Genomic DNA, 20,586 nt, shown 5'->3' on the forward strand with positions numbered 1-20,586 from the left:
ACAAACCCCAAGATCAAAAAATGTAATTTGCTCTAAAAATCATCGTTGATTTGATATACGTTTAAAGTTCGACTGTAATCCCTCTTAACTAATCAAGAAGACCAAAAATGATACTAGATTTAATTTAATAAAGTTTACTTTGATGGTCATAATATTAAACGAAATCAACATTTGTGGATAAGAGTGGTTTGGTTTTGATCTCATGGGGTGGCTTGAATAAAAATCGAAATAACGACTAAACTAATTGTTATCATTATCCTTTTAATTATGTATGTTTAAGTTTAATTTGTTTTGGTAATTAGATCAGTAAATGGTTTCCTTGTTTGTTTATGATTCTAGTTATAAGGGTGTTTTATATAAACCATGTAAGTTTATTTATTAATGTACGTGTTCTTTCTTTTGAAGTTTAATAATAAAGTGTCGCTTAAGCGTTTGAGCAAATCATTAGTCAACAACCTTTTTGGATCGATATACACTTGTGAAAACATAACACATAAGTAACATAATATAAATTAGTTTTTCAGTATTGTGAAACTGTTCTATTGATACTAATTTAAGTCAGCCGATGATGTCGGAATCCTTGTTAAAGTGATAACGTTACTTTTATGATTTTAATATCTCTTGACTTTTGTGATACCAAATAAGATAATAAGTTGGTTTCATGACTAAGGCTAATCAAGAAAATAATAACATTTGATTTTGACCTACAATTTAGTCATCTTTGTACAAAGATAGAAGGATCAAGGTACAAACACTTCATGCACATAGTACAAGATAAAGTTAACCCATCTGTTCCAAAATATACCAAATCCATTGAAATAATAACTACATATTTTTTTAACTCCAATAACTTCTGGCCAATCATTGATTTTATAAGTAAATTAATTAATGAGATAAAATAACAAAATACCACCAAAGTGGTTGATGAAAACAACATAAAATATTTTTCATACAAGTCGTTGAGAGGGATGGGGGGGGGAGAGAATGTGTCATTATTTATACTTTTAATGGTTTTTTAAAGCATTTTAATTTATTTTAAATAAAAGGCTTGAGCATTTATCAGAAATATATAATGCACTTGTATGTTTTTAAAAGGCTTGTAAGTTGATCTTGATACAACACTAATCACACACGTGTAATACACTTATCTTCATTAATACACTGCTCCAAAAGACGTGTAATTACATCCTTGATTAATTATTGATCGGTTAAAACGTCGCGTCATTATCAAATAAATATGGAGTTTTACCGTCATTGCCAAGCAGCCACATAGGCATGTTAACGCTTCACATACTGTACTGGGGCTTTAAAAGGGGTGTCGTGGGTTAACTAATTTTAACTTATAGTTATGAGGGTATTTGTGAAGTGGAGGAAATAATTGAGAAGTGAATAGAGAAAGATAATAATTGAGGGCCCACACAAGGGAGAAATGGCTGGTTCATTAGCTTGGTTGTGCCCCTCCTCCATAACGGTACTTTTAAAGCCCCTACATAGTATGTGAGGCATTATCGTGCCTATGTGGCTGCTTGGTAACACCTCCCATTCAACCCACAACGCGGTCTAAATGACTTATGACCCTACATATATATACACATATATATTCTAAGCTAAAGAAACACATATATGACCTAGGGTGGGTTGATGGCCCTGCGGCAGACACAAAGTCTCATAAACACTCAAAGGTCCTGGATGTAAGTCCTAGGAAGTAAAATTGCCTTTGAAAAAAAAATGTATATCGATATATTTTTTAGCAGCGTTTTGAACTATCCAACACTCAAGTGAGGCTTCTTAAGATAGGATCGATATCAACCGTTAATACTGATTTTGACGTTCTAAATTTGACTCACCTAAGAACACCATCAAGGAGAAACCCACAACCGTGAGAAAACCCCCCCATGACTCCCTGAGTGTCTCAAACCCAAGTCCATAAACTCCCAAGCTTTAACTATCACCACTAAAGTCATTAAACTAGAATGCCAATTACACATATGCATTGATCAAATATCTAATACTTTGTAATTTTCAATTCAATTCATATAATATAATGTTTTACGAATAATGGCTTTTATCTGTTTGAAAGTACGGATTTTACATCGTTGCAAAGTGTACTTCTTTAGATATAGTTGTATTTCTTATTAATTATTTGTTGAGTTGTTTTATGTTTGTTAGATAAATATTATATTTTGGGGCTCAGTTCTAGTCTTCTAGATTCTTGAAGGGCTAATGTGGCAAGACTGAAGATGTGCGAGGATTGAAGTTGTCATTTTTCCCAAGTTTGTATGTTGAACTATGTTTGCATGGTTGACGAGAGTTAGGGTTAAAACTTTCTTTTTCTTTTCTCGTGTGGTTTCAATATGTTCTTCTCATTGATTCACTGACGTGTCTTAGAGCTTTATTGTAGATTGTTTTATCTTCAAGAATTGTAATAAGTTCATGTTGAACTAATGTATTTCTAGGTTTAAATCGTTCGTGAATTAGATGTGCAAGAGAAGTAGAAGTTTGTTGTTCTTAAGTCATGTATCAACTTTTGTACACATTGTCAATAAATTTAAACAATTTATTATTATTTTCTTAATCATTAGGCCTTGGAATTAGCTTAATTCCTTCCAATCTAATAAGTAGTTGTTATCATGCAATGTTCTGGGACTTAAACTAAACAATGCACTAAAAATTAAACAATAGCAAGTGTATGTAATGAAGCCAAATGATGTGCATTCAATGAAACCAAATGTTCATCTTGTTGGGATAATATTTAATATGAAACTTGGATAATTTTATATTATTTTAGTGATATATTATATTAACATAAATGAAATATAAATACCCCATTAATGAATATATTGTAATCATAATTATTTTTTTGTAACTATAATATGATTGTTTTGTTATGGCTAATTTTGAGGGTCTTAAAGGGAAGAAACTTCTATTGATGGAAAAGAATCTTGATGTGGCAATGTGTTAGGTTGTGACAAGGAATAGATGTTGACCCAACAACAATACCAAACAAGTTCGTCTTCTAAATCTTGGATGTTCTTTAGTTTTTGTCATTAATCTAATGTCTAGTTTAAACATAGATTAATGTTTTTAACACCTTATATTTCATGCATCAAAATTTGTAAAATGTACTTCAGTTTACAAAAGTAATAAACATTTGTTCTAAATTTATGAATTACATTTTAACATTCTATAAGTTTTAAAATTGCATTGTTCTAACAAAAACACATGTTAATTTACTTTTTAAATATAACCAAATTGTGAACATACAAACAATAATGTTTTCTATATGGGTTTGTCTATATTTTTCGCAAAATAACTATTTATGTTAGCATTGAATATAAATAAATTGAACGTGCTAAATATACAAATAACTAAAGTAATTATGTGACACTAGGGTAATTATTGTTACTCTACCTCATTTTTTAGTGTAAGGGCATTCACAATAGGCTACGCGTACGCTCTCAATTTATTTTCTTCAAATCTAATTAAAAATCACCATCTGCTAAATTTATCCCTGATATTTTCAAAAACTTCCACATCTCACTCCCCATACATATCATTATTCCAACTAAATAATACTTCCTTATTCAATTATTATTATTATTATTATTTCTTTTTCTTTCACTAAAAATATTGAAAAATAGCTACAGTGGTGAACATTAATTCGGGGGCGTAAAGTTATTTCACCTAAATGTTTAAGGGATTGAGATAGGAATGAAGTATCTGATGTAAGAGTTAGATACGGTGATAAAAAAATTTTCATCAATCCTTTAAAACTTAGATATAGAGTTCTTTATGAGTAGCCTAATGTGAATGTTTTAATTACTCTAGTTTGAAAATGTAAACTAATAATAATTACTTTAGTTATTTTTATGTTTAGTAGATTAATTTTAGTTATTTTTATGTTTAATAGATTAATTTTATTTGTATAGTATCTCACCAAATAACTATCATCGCCATGTTTATATCTATAATGATGTCGGCATACAACTGAACACACAAATTAAGTCATCAGCAAATATGGATAAAGATGACATAGGTGCTGTTTGTTTTTTCAGAGGTAAAATGTCTACAGTCTGCGGACAATATCTGCAGCAGAAAAGGTGGACCAAACCTCTACAATATGCAACAAGAAGACTGTTTGTTTTTTAACGTCTGCAGACTGCTATAATAAACAGAAAATTAAATAAACCGATTTTTTTAACTTAAAAAGGTCTTCAACATTGAAATTTAAATAATAGTCAAACAACACTGAAAAAGTGTTCATAAAACTACAATAACATATTTTTTTAAACAATTTATTCCATACTTTCCTACAAACTTTCTTCAACCAAAAATTAATAATAATCAAACATGTGCAACAATAAACGAGCAACAACTACATCCATAAGCCTAAAACTTCTACAAACTTTATTCAACAACAAACTAGTAATAACTGTACAATTATAACAAAAATCAAACAACAAAACATTCATAAACCTTCTACAAACTTTAGTCAACAACAAACTAGTAAAAATTTGAACAATTTTAACAAAAAATCAAACAACACATTCATAAATCTAAACTTTCTACAAACTTTATTCAACAATAAACTATTAATAATAAAAAGATTACAATAATGGTGAATAGACTATCAAATCTTGAATAAATAAACATGCCAAGGTAGATGTTGGTGGAGGTGGCAGCTAGGGCTGCAGGTGGCGGAGCAGCGTGCGGCGGCGGTGATGTGGGGAGAAAGGAAGGCAGCGGCGGCCGACTGGGTAGGTGGAGGAGTAGTGGCAGTCGGCTGGGTTATGGAGGAGCGGCGGCGGCGACGGCTAAGGAGGCGGCGAAGGATCGACGGCAGCTAGGGGAGGTGGCCAACGACCAGCGAGGTGGCTGGGTTTGGTGGAGGAGAGGAGAGAAGAGGAGATGAGATTAGGGTTTGAGGAGTGGAGAGGAGTCTGATGAATAATGTGTGTGAGAAGAGGTTGGAGAAGCAAGAAGTGGTTGGATCATGTCTGCACCAAGAAGAAGGCGCGTAGACGTTTTTTAATGAAATGTCTTCTAAAAATCAAACAGTCTGCAGAGGGCAATGTCTGCGCGGCGCAGACAAAAGAGGTCAGGAAGATCTTTTGTGAAAAAACAAACACCCTATAGTGTTTATATGGTAGTAAAAAAAAGAAAAAGATAATAAGGAAGTTCATGAAAATGAATAACTTTCTTTTAATGACTAAATTTTTATATTATATGAGGATTGAACCTTTAACCTCCTATTTTACATAATAACCTTCTTACCACCTCATCAAAGTAGAAATTGATGATAAAAAGAATCATCATAATGTATATAGATTTAAATTAAAAGTGTTCATGACAAGAAAATAAAACAAATAAACAAATAAGAAAAACATTTAGGGTTAGTTTTAACAAAAACTAAAACTTTTAGTGTGAAAATGTAATATAGTAAAAGAAAAATAACATGATAAATCCTCTTTGACGGTGCTTCTATAAAACGTCGTCACTTCTTATCTCTTTCCTATTATAGCCCCCTTTCTCCACCGATAGAAATCTTTCTGGCAGTTCTCATCGCAGATCTAGTGGTAAGTCTTCATTGCACATATCACGCGTAGTTGAATTTCATCTTCATGTCATCTTGTTCTTCAATTGACGTATAAGCACACACATCTCGATCACTTATGATTTTGTTTAGGATTTAATTGATTACTTTCGATTGGCCTAGGATTCAGTTTATTACTTCTGAATCTCCGATTTGACCGTCTAGGGACCGATTTGGCACCTTTGATGCCTACTGATTTCTTGGTCAAATTAGGGGAAACCCCATCAGAGGACTTCCGATTATCAATTAATCGGTGATTAATTCCAATTTTTATGACACAGTATCTAATACACAAAAAATTCTTTAACAAGTAAAAAAACGAAATATGTAATTTTCTATTAAGGGAAAAAGTTATTATTTATAAAATTAATTTATTTTAATTTAATTTATGTTCATTTTGATAAATTCGTAGGTTTAATTTTTGCTATTTACCCACGTAATAAGAGAAAATTTCAAAATAACCCAAATTAATGAGAGATTCCAAAAATGATCCTTCAATAAAAAATTCTCAAAATGGCTCGTCCTAATTCCATCTTCACGATGAGATTTAACATCAAACGAGAAAATGACACGTGGCTTCAAAATCTCATCGTCAGGATGAAATTGAGCTCAAATCTCATCGTTACGATGAAATTGATCTCAAATCGCATCGCCACAGTGAAATTGAGCTCAAATCTCATCGTCAAGACGAAATTGAGCTCAAATCTCATTGCCGTGATGAAATTGGCCTAAAAACTTTATCGTGACGATGAGATTTGAGCTCAATTTTGAATTGACGATGAGCTTTGAAGCCACGTGTCAGTTTCTCATTCGATGTTTGAATCTCATCGTGAAGATGGAATTGAGATGGACCTTACTTGGAAATTGAAAAAGGGGGGGGGGGGGGCTAATGGAATCTCTCTCATTATTTGTGTTAAATTTACGCCCTGCTTGCGGTGCGCGCATATAATGTATATATATGTGAACCCTCGGGTGGGCAAAAGTAAAATTGCACTAATTTTGACGTTATTTTACTAATCTCGTGAAAATAACGTTAAAAGTGGCGGAAGGTTAATCAGGCATCATGTGGTGGCGTTGATAGCAGAAAGACAAGGGCACATGCACCAATCAGCCGGTGTCTCGATGATTGAGTGCTATGTGCCTTATGTCCAAGGCTTGATGCAAAACTACTATCGAGCCGGGGGTCTCAATGGAAGCAGCCTCTCTATCCCTATGGGATAGAGGTAAGGCTGTCTACATCTTACCCTCCTCAGACCCTACCATAACATTGCTATTGGTGGGATATACTGAGTACGATGATGATGATTAGAAAAATTTTCACATAATAATCCTCTAATCTATGTACAACTTGTACTATTTGCTTGTATAGTTGGACCTATTCCACTCATAAAAAGAAGATGGTAAGTACCAAAGTAAAAGAAAATTTTTTAAAGGACCCTTCTTTTTCTACGTTACTTTATGAAAGAAAACCTTGTCTCATTTGCATTTCTATTGGTTTAAAAGCTAAATTTTAATCATTTTTTAAATTATTTTATCAATTAAAAAAATGTTTTTTGGCTTAATAAAATACTCTAACCAATAACAAAACGTAGGCGGTTAGAGAGTGGAATAGAAATCAGTGATTTCTAGTGGGTCCCTGCCAAGACATTTTCTTTTATTTATACACAAAACAAAAAAACTAATTAATTTTAAATTTTATTTTTTTATTTGTTTCTGTTTTGTCTTCAAACCCCACAAATTCTTTTTATATTTTATTATCCTTTTATTTTATTATTTCTTGTTTGTCTTCAAACCCCACAAAAATACAACAAATTCTTTTTATATTTCTTAAATCTTTTTTTTATTAATTAATTTCTGTTTTGTCTTAAAACCCCACAAATTCCTTTTATATTTTCTTTAATCTTTTTTATTAATTCTTCAAACCCCACTAATTAAAGAAGAAAGGGGATATGTTGCAAGGACAAGATTTGTGTACTAGCCAAAATATAAGCTTAAAATTGTGTTCATAATTAATATTAGTTTTTAACATAAGAAATAAGTTCAAACCCCACTAGCAATATTTTAGAGGAGATAGAGACGACTAAATGAAGAAAAGACTAGGATCTTTGTAATTTTCAGATCGATCTTAACAGCATTCCGGTTTTATCACCAGTGGCCTTCAGGTGGATGGATTTTCCCTAGAACTAGAGATAACTTAGATACAGTTAAGGACTCCGTCCGACTAGGTTAGCCAGCTGACGATTACCTTTTGCCAACGAGTCATCCCGTACAGAATACCTAGACAATTCTATATTTGTTAGACCGTTAAAAAAAAACACACGGTTCAAATGCAAAATGTGGTTTATAGTTAAGAGCATTCCCAACCCATTCTCTACCCTATATCCATATATATCATATAATTACACTAAAAATCACTGTTTTTTCTCTCTTCTGTTTAATTAAATAATACTTTTTATACCATCATCATTATCTTTTCTCTTTCCTCCACTCACAACCACTTTTAGAAAATACTAAAAAATTATACGGTATGAACAGTGAATCCCCAAATTTAACTTTCCCCTATAACATTTTCTCTCTCATCTACTCACAATCACTTATAACCATATCATATAATTTACAAATTCACCTCACAAAAATACAGGAAATGGGCTGAGAATACTCTAATGAAACCCTATGTTTCTTCATAGAGAAGGAGATCAAGAATGCTAAAAAGAGACACAGAAAGTAGAGAGAGAAAGTTAGAGAGAGAAAGAGACATGTTTTTAACAAAAAGACTGCACCTTTCTTTGGTGGCTATTCAGATGTTACCTTGATATGATAGCTTTGATCCTCCTCCTCTTCTTCTTCAAAAACTCATCATCTTTTAGTTCTTCAACACGCACTTAACACTTTCACCTGAAATTACAAAAAAAAAAACTTCTTTTTTTCTTCTAAACCCCTTTCAAGATTCTTGAATTATGACTTGTACATGAATCTTTATTGGTTTTCCAACATGGGTTTTTGTTAATTTGCTCAATTTCATCTTCAAGATTCCAAAATTCTTGTAAAGGTGTGAGCTTTCTTCATTTTCTTGATTTTCTTGAACAGCTTCACCTCAAACCCATGTGAGATTTTGTAAAGTTTTCAACTTTAACATGATTTATGATATGGGCTTTTGTTTATCAACTCAATTATCTAACTTTAACATGGTTTCATCTTCCAGATTGCATAATCTTGAACCAAAATGCCTTGAATAAATAAGAGTCTTCTTGCATGGCGAGTCATCATCATCACCAACACCTGCCATACTCTGTTTTTCCTGGCTATAATCCTCCAAACACAGGCTACATGTACATACTTTTCATTTATTATCTTGTTTTATTGTAAAGTTTTAATCTTTATGACATGGGCTTCATTAAAAAAAAAAAAAAAAACTAAATCCTCTGTTTTTATTTGACAGTAATCAAGAAGGATCATCTTTTGATTTTGGTGAGCTAGAGCAAGCTATAGCTCTTCAAGGGTACAAGGCCCATGGTGATGAAAACAGATTACGTATGATCATACTTTCTGTTTATCTTTATGACGTTTGCTAAAGCATATAAGTTATAAGTTATAACCAACTTCTCACCTTCAAGAACACACACTAGTGTGTGTGAAAAAAGTTGAGTTTGAAAGTGTCAAAAGATGTTTAAAGATTGAATTTTATGTCATAAGTCTGTGTTGTGGGCGTTCAACGAAGATAAATTCAGCCTGTCATATACCGGACCCTTGTCGTTCGCGCCGCTGAGTTCATCCATTCGCGAAAGGCCATAAAACAAGAGAACTAAAAAGAGTGATTGTTGAATAATATTATTGTCTTTTTGTGTTTCTGTTTGTTTAATTACTTGTTGATGAATCCTAAAAGATATTCTTCATTGTGATCTTATTGCAGCTTTATACACAACAGTACCAAGGCCAGCTGCTACTCTGGACATGTTTCCTTCTTGGCCTATGAGAGTTCATCAAACCCCAAGAGTAGTTCTATCAATCTGACCTGACCCATGACGATGTTTCCACGGACTTCGAGATGAACGAACCACGACTTGCTTGCTTCTGTTCCGACCGCTGCTGTGATCTGCGGTGACTTTTGGGGGTGTGGAGGTGACCGCTAAGAAATCCAGAGGATCTCTTGTTCACAGACACAAAAATATGGTGGTGGCTCTTATTGAGCTATTTGCCAACCCTTGATAAGGAGGTGGAGACCTCCTTATATAGGGAGCCTCATGGCCACCATCATGGTACCCTAATGGGCCTAGCCCAGTTAGGGTTACCTCCACAAAACCCCCTCAGCCCAAAAACAAATGTATTAGCCCATATAATAAAATAAGCCCAAAACATAATAAATTTGGGTTCTTAGTACCATACCCCGACAAGCCCCCCAAGTCAAGTGTTGCTCCTAGGCGTGCAAGCGTTTAGGTGGAGCACTGGACTTTATAAGGTGTGCTAGATCGTGAGGCGGTTTCTTCCCTTTTCTTCGGCCTTGTCTTTATTGTCTTTTGAGTTTTGAGAGGTTTTCTTCATGATGGTGACATGTTGTAATAAAAGCCTGCGCGCGAGGCGACTTACGAGCTATAATAATAATGAAGCTTGCGCGTGAGGCGACTTACGAGCTATAATAATAATAATGCCTGCGCGCGAGAGGCGACTTACGAGCTAAGAATAATAAAGCCTGCGCGCGAGAGGCGTCTTACGAGCTGTAGCATAATAAAGCTGGCGCGTGAGGCGACTTACGAGCTAAGAATAATAAAGCCTGCGCGCGAGAGGCGTCTTACGAGCTGTAGCATAATAAAGCCTGCGCGTGAGGCGTCTTACGAGCTAAGAATAATAAAGCCTGCGCGCGAGAGGCGTCTTACGAGCTGTAGCATAATAAAGCATGCGCGTGAGGCGTCTTACGAGCTAAGAATAATAAAGCCTGCGCGCGAGAGGCGTCTTACGAGCTGTAGCATAATAAAGCTGGCGCGTGAGGCGACTTACGAGCTAAGAATAATAAAGCCTGCGCGCGAGAGGCGTCTTACGAGCTGTAGCATAATAAAGCCTGCGCGTGAGGCGTCTTACGAGCTAAGAATAATAAAGCCTGCGCGCGAGAGGCGTCTTACGAGCTGTGTGAATAATAAAAGCCGGCGCGTGAGGCGACTTACGAGCTTGTAGAATAATGAGAGCCTGCGCGCATTGCGACTTACGAGCTGTAATAATAAAGAAGCTGGCGCGCGAGGCGACTTACGAGCTTGTAGAATAATGAAGCCGGCTGCAAGGCAGCTTACGAGCTGTAATATGATGATAATGACTGGCCGACAAGGGCCTCTTCTGCGCAGGATGACTATCCCGGCTTGTCTTCAAAATAATAATGGAGGCACAAACGGCCAGATAATAATAATGATGTCACAGGTGCTTGCGCGGCTCGTGGCCGAACCTTTTAGTATGGCGCGTAGCCATATGGGTTTGAGTATTCCACCCTTGGCGCGAGGCCTGTGGGTTTGAGTATTCCACCCTCTGCGCGAGGCCTGTGGGTCTATGAGTATTCCACCCTTGGCGCGCGGCCTGTGGGTTTAAGAGGATTCCCAACTTTTAAGTTTGAGCTAAGGCTCATATTTTTGGGCTAAGACCCTGACGTTTTAGAGTTAAGACTCGTCAACGCGTTTGAGCTTGAAGCTCGCGCATGTATGTTTTACTTCGTTTTATTTTTAGTTTGATGTCAATATAATGTTGTCATATTGCTCAAATTAATAAAAGGAAGTGTGAAACATGTATGCAAAAACATGTATGCGGTGGTGCGAATGCAAACCGCTGTGGCGAAGAGTGATCGCCGGGAGCGCGCATGCGGAATCCGAAGTTGATCTGCGGTGGCGCGCATGATCTAGAGATTTTGAATGCGTGAGCATCTGTGATGTGTGAGCATGCGTGATGCGTGAGCATGCGTGATGCGTGAGCATGCTTGATGTTTGAGCATGCTTGATGCTTGAGCATGCTTGATGTCTGAGCATGCTTGATGTTTGAGCATGCTTGATGCTTGAGCCTGCTTGAGCATGTGCTATGCGCCATGAGCATAGGTTTTGGCTGTCTTCATGACATCTTGATTTTAAGCCTTGGTCTGTATCTTGTGGGTTGACTTTTCGCGCGCTCGGTGCCTGCGCGCATGTTTGAGCGTGCTTGATGTTTGAGCATCGATGCGTGAGCATGCTTGATGCTTGAGCATCGATGCGTGAGCATACTTGATGTTTGAGCATGCTTGATGTTTGAGCATGCTTGATGCTTGAGCATGCTTGATGCTTGAGCATGCTTGATGCGTGAGCATGCTTGTCGCGCGCTCGGTGCCTGCGCGCATGTTTGAGCATGCTTGATGTTTGAGCATCGATGCGTGAGCATGCTTGATGCTTGAGCATCGATGCGTGAGCATACTTGATGTTTGAGCATGCTTGATGCTTGAGCATGCTTGATGTTTGAGCATGCTTGTCGCGCGCTCGGTGCCTGCGCGCATGTTTGAGCATGCTTGATGTTTGAGCATCGATGCGTGAGCATGCTTGATGTTTGAGCATGCTTGATGCTTGAGCATGCTTGATGTTTGAGCATGCTTGATGCTTGAGCATGCTTGATGTTTGAGCATGCTTGTCGCGCGCTCGGTGCCTGCGCGCATGTTTGAGCATGCTTGATGTTTGAGCATCGATGCGTGAGCATACTTGATGTTTGAGCATGCTTGATGCTTGAGCATGCTTGATGTTTGAGCATGCTTGTCGCGCGCTCGGTGCCTGCGCGCATGTTTGAGCATGCTTGATGTTTGAGCATCGATGCGTGAGCATGCTTGATGTTTGAGCATGCTTGATGTTTGAGCATGCTTGACGCGTGAGCGAACCCAGATCTGATTCAGCACAGATATGAGGGTTTTCCCCAAAATATCGGGTATTTCTTCCTGTGTATTTCCAGATCATTGTTCAGATCCGATAGTATTTCTTCTTGTGTTTTTCTTCCAACAGATCTGATAGTATTTCCAGATCTGGAAATATTTTTTAGATCTACGGAAGAACATATCTGAGAGAAGAAATCGTAGATCTGAGATATCGATGAACAGATCTGGAATATTGATGAACAGATCTGAGATATTGATGAACAGATCTGGAATATTGATGAACAGATCTGGAATATTGATCCGTATATCTGAGATCTTGATGAACAGATCTGTAGATCTTGATGAACAGATCCGTAGATCTGATGAACAGATCCGTAGATCTGAGATCTTGATGAACAGATCTGTAGATCTTGATGAACAGATCCGTAGATCTGAGATGCTGATGGACAGATCGGAGGGCCGAAACGAGAAGCCAAGTGTGGATCATTGCCGTCCCACGGATGGCGCCAAATGTAGAAACGTGAAATGAATCTGACCTGACCCATGACGATGTTTCCACGGACTTCGAGATGAACGAACCACGACTTGCTTGCTTCTGTTCCGACCGCTGCTGTGATCTGCGGTGACTTTTGGAGGTGTGGAGGTGACCGCTAAGAAATCCAGAGGATCTCTTGTTCACAGACACAAAAATATGGTGGTGGCTCTTATTGAGCTATTTGCCAACCCTTGATAAGGAGGTGGAGACCTCCTTATATAGGGAGCCTCATGACCACCATCATGATACCCTAATGGGCCTAGCCCAGTTAGGGTTACCTCCACAAAACCCCCTCAGCCCAAAAACAAATGTATTAGCCCATATAATAAAATAAGCCCAAAACATAATAAATTTGGGTTCTTAGTACCATACCCCGACATCTACCTTCTTTTAACTTTGACCTTTTCTTTATGCCATTTTTTTCATTCTTACAATTGGTAAAAAATACAAAAATAAATTTTCAACTTTGTTTTTTTTTATCTCCCTACAAGTTATCCTTATTTTGGACTCAGTCAGTCAAGACAAATTGTTTTTCTTCTATTTCCAATGTCAAAGGTTGAATCTTTATGACGTTTGTGTGATTCAAAAGCATGTTTTTAGGCTAATATGGTATGAAATGTTTTTTCTTGGTTTTTTTTTTTTCCTGTTTTTTTCACATACCCATGTGTTAAAAGATTGAATCTTTTGACATTTGTGCGGTTAAAATATGTTTTTATGTTAATATAGTATAAAATTTTTTTCTTGGGTGTTTAGCTGTTTTTTTTTACATACCCATATCATAAAAATTGAATCTTTATAACATTGTGTGGTTAAAACTTTTTTTTTAGGTTATTATAGTATGGTTTTTTTTCTTGAGAATTCATCTTTTTTTTTTCACATACACACATGATAAAGATTGAATCTTTATGACATTTGTGTGGTTAAAAACCATATTTTTAGGCTAAAAAATAGTTTATATCTTGGGTTTTTAGTTGTTTTTTTACATGCCTAAAAGATAAAGATTGATTTTTAAAATTTTAAAGCCATTCCAATGTTAAGCAAATGCAAGATGAATTTAAAAAAATTCACCAAGTGATATTCTTGCGATTTCGGCTTCTAATTTTCGTGTTTTGAAAAATAGGCAAGTAACTCGAGCACAGACTCCGGATCAGCGGAAAATGTTGCAATTGCTAATCAACCAGAAATGCATTCTCACATGGAACCGGAATCTCCTTTAAGCGGTAACAGTCGAAAGATATCATCCGAACAACAGATGCTTAGACAACAATTGCAGCATCTTCACATACCAGAACAACTTGAGTTGGAAAGTGAAGGAGGTAGTCCTGTTACAACAGGAGGATCATCACATTCACAACAAACCCCTAAACACTTCTCAGAAAAGGTAAAAAAAGTAATATTTTTTTTTCTCTTCTCTCTCTCTTTTTTTTTTAAATATTTTTCTCTATTATTATTTTTGTCTTTATATATATAGACACATAGCTGCACATTAAATTTTCTAAACATCAACATCAGTTAGTCTTAATATTGCTACTTTTTCCACTATACACTTGTTTAGGCAATAGGCACAACAATGCAACATGTTAGTCTAAATAAGGTTATTTTGATAAAAGCTAAAAAAATATATATATTTACCACACTTTGTAAATGAACCCTACAAGTGAATATCATTGGGGAAATTCTGAAAATGTCTAATTCTTTTTTAGGAAAGCTTTGAGTTTTGTCCTCATTTTATAAGATATTTCCAAAATGTCCATCATAATATGCTTAGACCGACTAGATTGTTAAAGTCAACGAGTTTTTTACAAAATCAGTCGGGATGAGTATTTCAAAGTTAAAAATTTGTTGAGACGAGTATTTTATAAAACAAACTGTAAGAGGCGAGTTTTTTGAAAAACAATTTTGCTGGGGCGAGTAAATTGTCAAAAAGTTTGTTTTTCTAAATATTATATTACTATAATTACTATTACTTATAATTAGTTTTTCTTTTATAACTTTTAAAATATAAAGTTTTATAAATTTTCGAATATACCATTAAGACTTGGATTTTTATCAAAGTCCCGACATAAATTTTATTCAAAACCGAGCATGTCAAAAGAAAACTTCGATGTAAATTTGACACGCTCAGTTTTTAATAAAATTTATGTCAAAACGTTGATAAAAAAACACGTCTTAAGAGTATATTCAGAATAAAATATTCTAAACATCAACATCAGTTAAGTCTTAACATTGCTATTTTTTCCACTACACACAACATGTTAGTCCTAATAAGGTTATTTTGATAAAAGGTAAAAAAAATATATTTTTACCACACTTTATAAATGAAGCCCACAAGTGAATATAATTGTACTCAAATATCCCAACAAACTATTGCAAAATCAACAAGAAGTCATTTGTATTCAGGTCTGTTTCTCTGACATGTCACAGTGAGCTTTGTGTGTGTGAGAGAGAGAAGACAGAATTTTTTGAGTAATTTTCATCTCTAAATTGATAATTTTGTTTCTTTATTATAATTTATAATTTAACATGTAGACATCTTAATTTAGATTATTCACTCCTCCCAAGAACTATGTTACTTTTTTTTATCTATTTATGGTAATGATTACTCATATCCCTATAACTACAGTATACAGTTCACCTCAATTTCCATTAAAATTCTCCTCTTTTCACACTTTTTTAAGAAAAAATAATGAGCTGTGCAGTTTTCGTTCTCGTTATTCAAAATTTTATTTTCAGTCCTAAAGTTAAAAAATATTTTTGGTCGTTAAGGTTTTATTTTCATGCAATTTTGTCCACCTCGTTAACATATTTTGGATCGAAATAGCATATATTTTGCAAACAACATGGACAAAAAGTATAAGAAAAACGAAAGTTTGAAAACGAAAATTACAAATTTTAAACTTTTAGATTAAAATAGCAAATTTAAACAAACAACAGAGATGAAAATCATAGTTCTCTTTCTTAAACAACGAGCTTTTGTAATTTAGGAACTTAAACTCGAAACCTCTCAGTCTCTTATTTTGTTTTAAAGACTTTATCTTTAATAATGGGCCAACAACCCCATTAATTTCTCTTTTGTCACATAGATAGCATAATTTGACTCTATGACAAACTTACCTTTCTCCTATATTTTGTTATATTTTTGTTTGTGGTACCTTTTAATTATAAATCAAACAATATTTAAAAAAAATCATTTAACTTCATGTTTTCATAAAAAATTTAAAGGGATATGTTTAGTCAACCCATTGATTATTTAGGGGTGTCGCTGAACTTATCACCTCCTCTCATATAAAATACATATAGTACATATGCGTTTAAACACACTCTAACTTATACTATATGTTGTTGGTTAATTATCATGTGCTAGTTAAAATGTTATGTCACTGTCACTTAGGCAGTGGACTTTTAACTAGCCCACACTTAGACGTTGCGGGTTAACTAGCTTTAGCTGGTCAGCTATGAGCGCTGTTTGTGAAGTAGAGGAAATTACTGTGAAGTAGACAGATAAAGAAAATAATAGAGGGCCCACAAAAATAGGAGAAATGACCCATTAGCATGGTGACATCCCTCATCTAAAGTCTAAACGCCCTTTTAAATCCCCGATGCGGTGTGTTAGTTGTTATTGTGCCTATGTGGTTGCTTGGTAACGCCCCCAAGCAGTCCACAGTGCATAGTCTTGAGGACTTAAAATAATTTTTTTATTTTTCCATACAAATATAAAAAAATATTAAAATAATATTTTTATAAATTAAATATAAGTTGTTTTTGTATAATTGTTTTTTTATACAAATTGTTTTTCATGCAGAGGAAGGGAATTGGCTCAAGTTCAACATCAGAGAAAACACTTGATGCCAAGGTTCTTTTAATTATATAAATTAAGTATAAATATAAAAAATTACAAAAATTTATAAACCAAAATCACAGGTGATTAATATTAATAATATATATAAACTTGGTTATGTTTTATAGACCCAAAGGCGCTTAGCACAAAACAGAGAAGCAGCAAGAAAAAGTAGACTCAGAAAAAAGGTTTCTTGAATCATCAAACAAAAGCTCACATTTTTATTAATTTATTTTATTTAAATTTCACGACCCATTTTCAATATCACTAAAAAGATTATGGGTTTGTGTGTTTTCAGGCATATGTTCAGCAGTTGGAGTCTGGCAGAATAAAACTTGCTCAACTTGAACAAGATCTTCAACGCGCTCGATCGCAGGGGCTGTTCGTGGGTGATAGTGGCGCCAGTGTTGGCGGGAGCCTTAGCTCAGGTGAGTCGAGGACTTATCTGTATAGAGGAGAGATAATGTACAAATAAAAAAAGTGTGAATGGTAAGAACTATTGAAAAGAGTGGTACGATGGCGATTTGGTAATTATGTGTATAGTGTAATTATCGTTTAAAAAAACCAACTAGAGTTATTTTGTTACGCTATGGTATTTACGAGTAACATAAGTTTATTACGCGGCAGGTTTACAAGTAGACTAATAAAATTACGTAACATGTAAAACTGTAGCATGATAAAAGCATTGAAGTTATATTTAGCTTCATAGTGTAATTATACTATCCAAATTGCCATTGCCAGGGGCGAAATTTAGTTAGGGCCTGGGGTGGGCCGGGCCCCTGTTTTTTGCATAATGATGTAAATTTAGGTGTTTTAGCCCGATAATTTTTATAAGTAGTGCAAATTTATCCGTTTTCGACTTAAAATTTGAGCCCGACCACCGCGTTTATGAATTTTTTAATACACTTTGAGTCCCTACCGACGAACTCGGTTAAGCTTCGCCACTGGCCATTGCACCCAACTTTTCTTCAATTCGTATTGTTCGCACAGTAAAAATCTTGTTTGTATTAGATCCAACTAAAACATATGTGTTATTTTATTTTTTTTCTCAAAATTTCAATTCCGTATTTTGTATTTTAAATAATATACTTTTTTAACTCATTTATCTGCCTTTAATTTTATTTTTCTATAATAATCTTTTTTCCTTAATTTTTTTGAATTAAAAAAAAACTATTTAATTATAACAATTTCAAATTAAAAAAAACCTAGTACACTAAAATATTTTTAAAAACATTCCAATTTAAATTTTATTTAAAACGAAGATGTATTAAAAAATAGTTTTTTCTGGTTTGCCAAGTAGTCGAGTACCGTTACTGACCAAACAACATTCCGGTACCGCTATTTATTTTTATGGTTTTCGGTTTGAGTTTTTCAGTATTCTCACTTCTCTATCAAAAAATAATAAAAAAACAAAAATTAAAAAAATATAAACAATATGATATGTGCAGCTGCTGTGATATTCGACATGGAATACGCGAGATGGGTAGACGACGATCAGAGACACATGTCTGAGTTACGCAAAGGGTTGCACACATCTATCCGACAACGATCTACGTGTCATCGTAGACAACTTTGTGGCACATTACGATGAGATCTTCAGACTAAAAGCAGTGGCGGCTAAGTCGGATGTGTTCCACTTGATAACTGGCATGTGGACCACCCCAGCGGAACGCTGCTTCCTTTGGATGGGTGGGTTTAGACCCTCTGAACTTATCAAGGTACTTTCATATTTATCTTTCTTTTTATGTTTTATTATTATTATTATTATTATTATTATATCTTTCGTTAATATTAATAAAAGAGAGAACTGCGGTCTTCGTTCTTATGGTTTTACTAAATTCACGGTTTCAGTCCAATAGTTTCAAATTTACGGTTTCCGTCCCATACTTTTGTTTTCACTTGCGGTTAAACCAACCCCACTAATCCCGTTAACTATGGTCGTTAAACCCATTAGCGGGGTTTTGTTTCACGTGAGGGGTGCCCCTCACGTGAGGAGCACGCTGATGGGTTTAACGGCCAGAGTTAACGGGGTTAGTGGAGTCGGGTTTAATTGCAGGTGAAAACAAAACTATTGGACGAGAACCGTAAATTTGAAACTATTGGACTGAAACCGCAGATTTGGTTAAACCACAAGGACGAAAACCGCAGTTCTCTTTTAATAAAAATCAAAACTAGGAGTGTGCACGGTTTGGTTTGTTTATTAGCCTTGACTGGAACTGAAGTCATCGGTGAATCTATTTTATTAACCAATTTCAGTTTTTCAGTTAATCGGTTCTGATTATTCAGTTAGTTTGTCGGGTTTCGGTTTGGTTGAGTTGAATTAATTACGGTTAACAAACAAAACCCACCTTGGGCTAATTTTGGTTCGGTTTTGCCGACTTTCGGTTCAATAAAGTTTGGTTAGGTGTCATCGATTTTCGGTTCAGTTCCGTAAATTTCAGTCGGGTTTTGTCGCTTTTTGGTCTGGTTAATTTTGGTTTCGTTGTGTCAGTTTTCGGTTCGGTTCGGTTAATTTCAATTTGGTTTCGTTGATTTTTGGTTCGGTTTCGGTTAATGGTTCAGTTATGTAGGTCACCCCGAATCAAACCACATCTCAAAACAGCTTTTTGTTTTGCGTGACGGTTTTTTGGTTAAGCAAGCTAGGCGGTTCGGTTCGGTTTGGTTATTAGCCTCAATTGAAATCATTTGCTATCTATTTTAGTAACCAGTTTCCATCAGTAATGTTTATTCGGTTAGTTTGTTGGTTTTCGGTCCGGTTCCATTAATAACCAAAACCCACCTTGAGATAAATTTTTTGTTAATAAATATGTATATTTAAAACATGAACTTAAGGTATTAAAGCTAGAAATTTATGAAACATGAATGGTTCCGTTTGGTTAATTTCGATTATCCGATGATAAAAAAAAACCCGATTTTTTTGGTTAACTCAGTTTCCTGTTAATCGATTTATGGTTAAATTTGGTTACTTTCGGTTTGGTTACTGCTCACCCTAAGTTTTTTTTGTTGTGTGACAGATGTTGGCTATTCAACTTGATCCTTTAACTGAGCAACAACTTGTGGGGATTTATAGCCTACAACAATCCTCACAACAAGCAGAAGAAGCCTTAACCCAAGGGTTGGATCAGTTACATCAGTCGATGGTCAAGACCATCGCTGGTGGGTCCGTCAATGACGGGGTCCACCATATGGCGGTCGCGCTAGGAAAACTTACTAATCTCGAAGGATTCGTTCGTCAGGTAAATAATAATCATCATCATCATAATTATACGTTTATCGACTAATTTCTCGTGTTTTTTTTTTGTGTCATAGGCGGATAATTTGAGACAACAGACTCTTCATCAACTGCATAGGATACTGACGATTCGACAAGCTGCAAAATGTTTCGTGGTGATTAGCGAGTACTATGGACGTTTACGAGCTTTTAGTTCGCTTTGGGCTTCTAGGCCACGCGAGTAAGATATCGAATCTATTGCCACTTTATTTCGTTAATAATATGTTTTTTTTGGATCTGCTATTTTTCATTAAAATCAAAACGATTACAATAAAGTGGCAGGCAAACGGGCAACAAGCTGCGCCGCAACTCTTTTTTTTGTTGTTGTTAGATTAGATAAAACATAACTTTGGTTTATTTTTCGTAGGGCGTTGATGAGTGACGAAAACTCGTGTCAAACACCGACGGATTTGCAAATGGTGCAGCCCTCACAGATTCATTTCTCATAACTTTGGATGATGAAGTGAAGTTGATGAATGATGGGCAGGTG

General features: G+C 35.2%; 1 pseudogene across 1 annotated transcript; it reads left to right on the plus strand.

The window, feature by feature from the left end:
- The first annotated feature begins 8,274 nt into the window (after positions 1-8,274).
- Positions 8,275-20,586, plus strand: LOC143539136 (transcription factor TGA9-like; annotated as a pseudogene). Its single transcript, XR_013136376.1, has 12 exons — positions 8,275-8,642; positions 8,796-8,922; positions 9,033-9,124; positions 9,504-9,586; positions 14,108-14,368; positions 16,790-16,840; positions 16,954-17,013; positions 17,124-17,253; positions 18,274-18,543; positions 19,840-20,061; positions 20,135-20,277; positions 20,464-20,586. The product of XR_013136376.1 is annotated as a transcription factor TGA9-like (transcript).

Source organism: Bidens hawaiensis, unplaced genomic scaffold, assembly GCF_021521415.1.
Source record: "Bidens hawaiensis isolate Kalapana, Puna unplaced genomic scaffold, B.hawaiensis_p1.1 tig00011798_1, whole genome shotgun sequence".
Lineage (NCBI taxonomy): Eukaryota > Viridiplantae > Streptophyta > Magnoliopsida > Asterales > Asteraceae > Bidens > Bidens hawaiensis.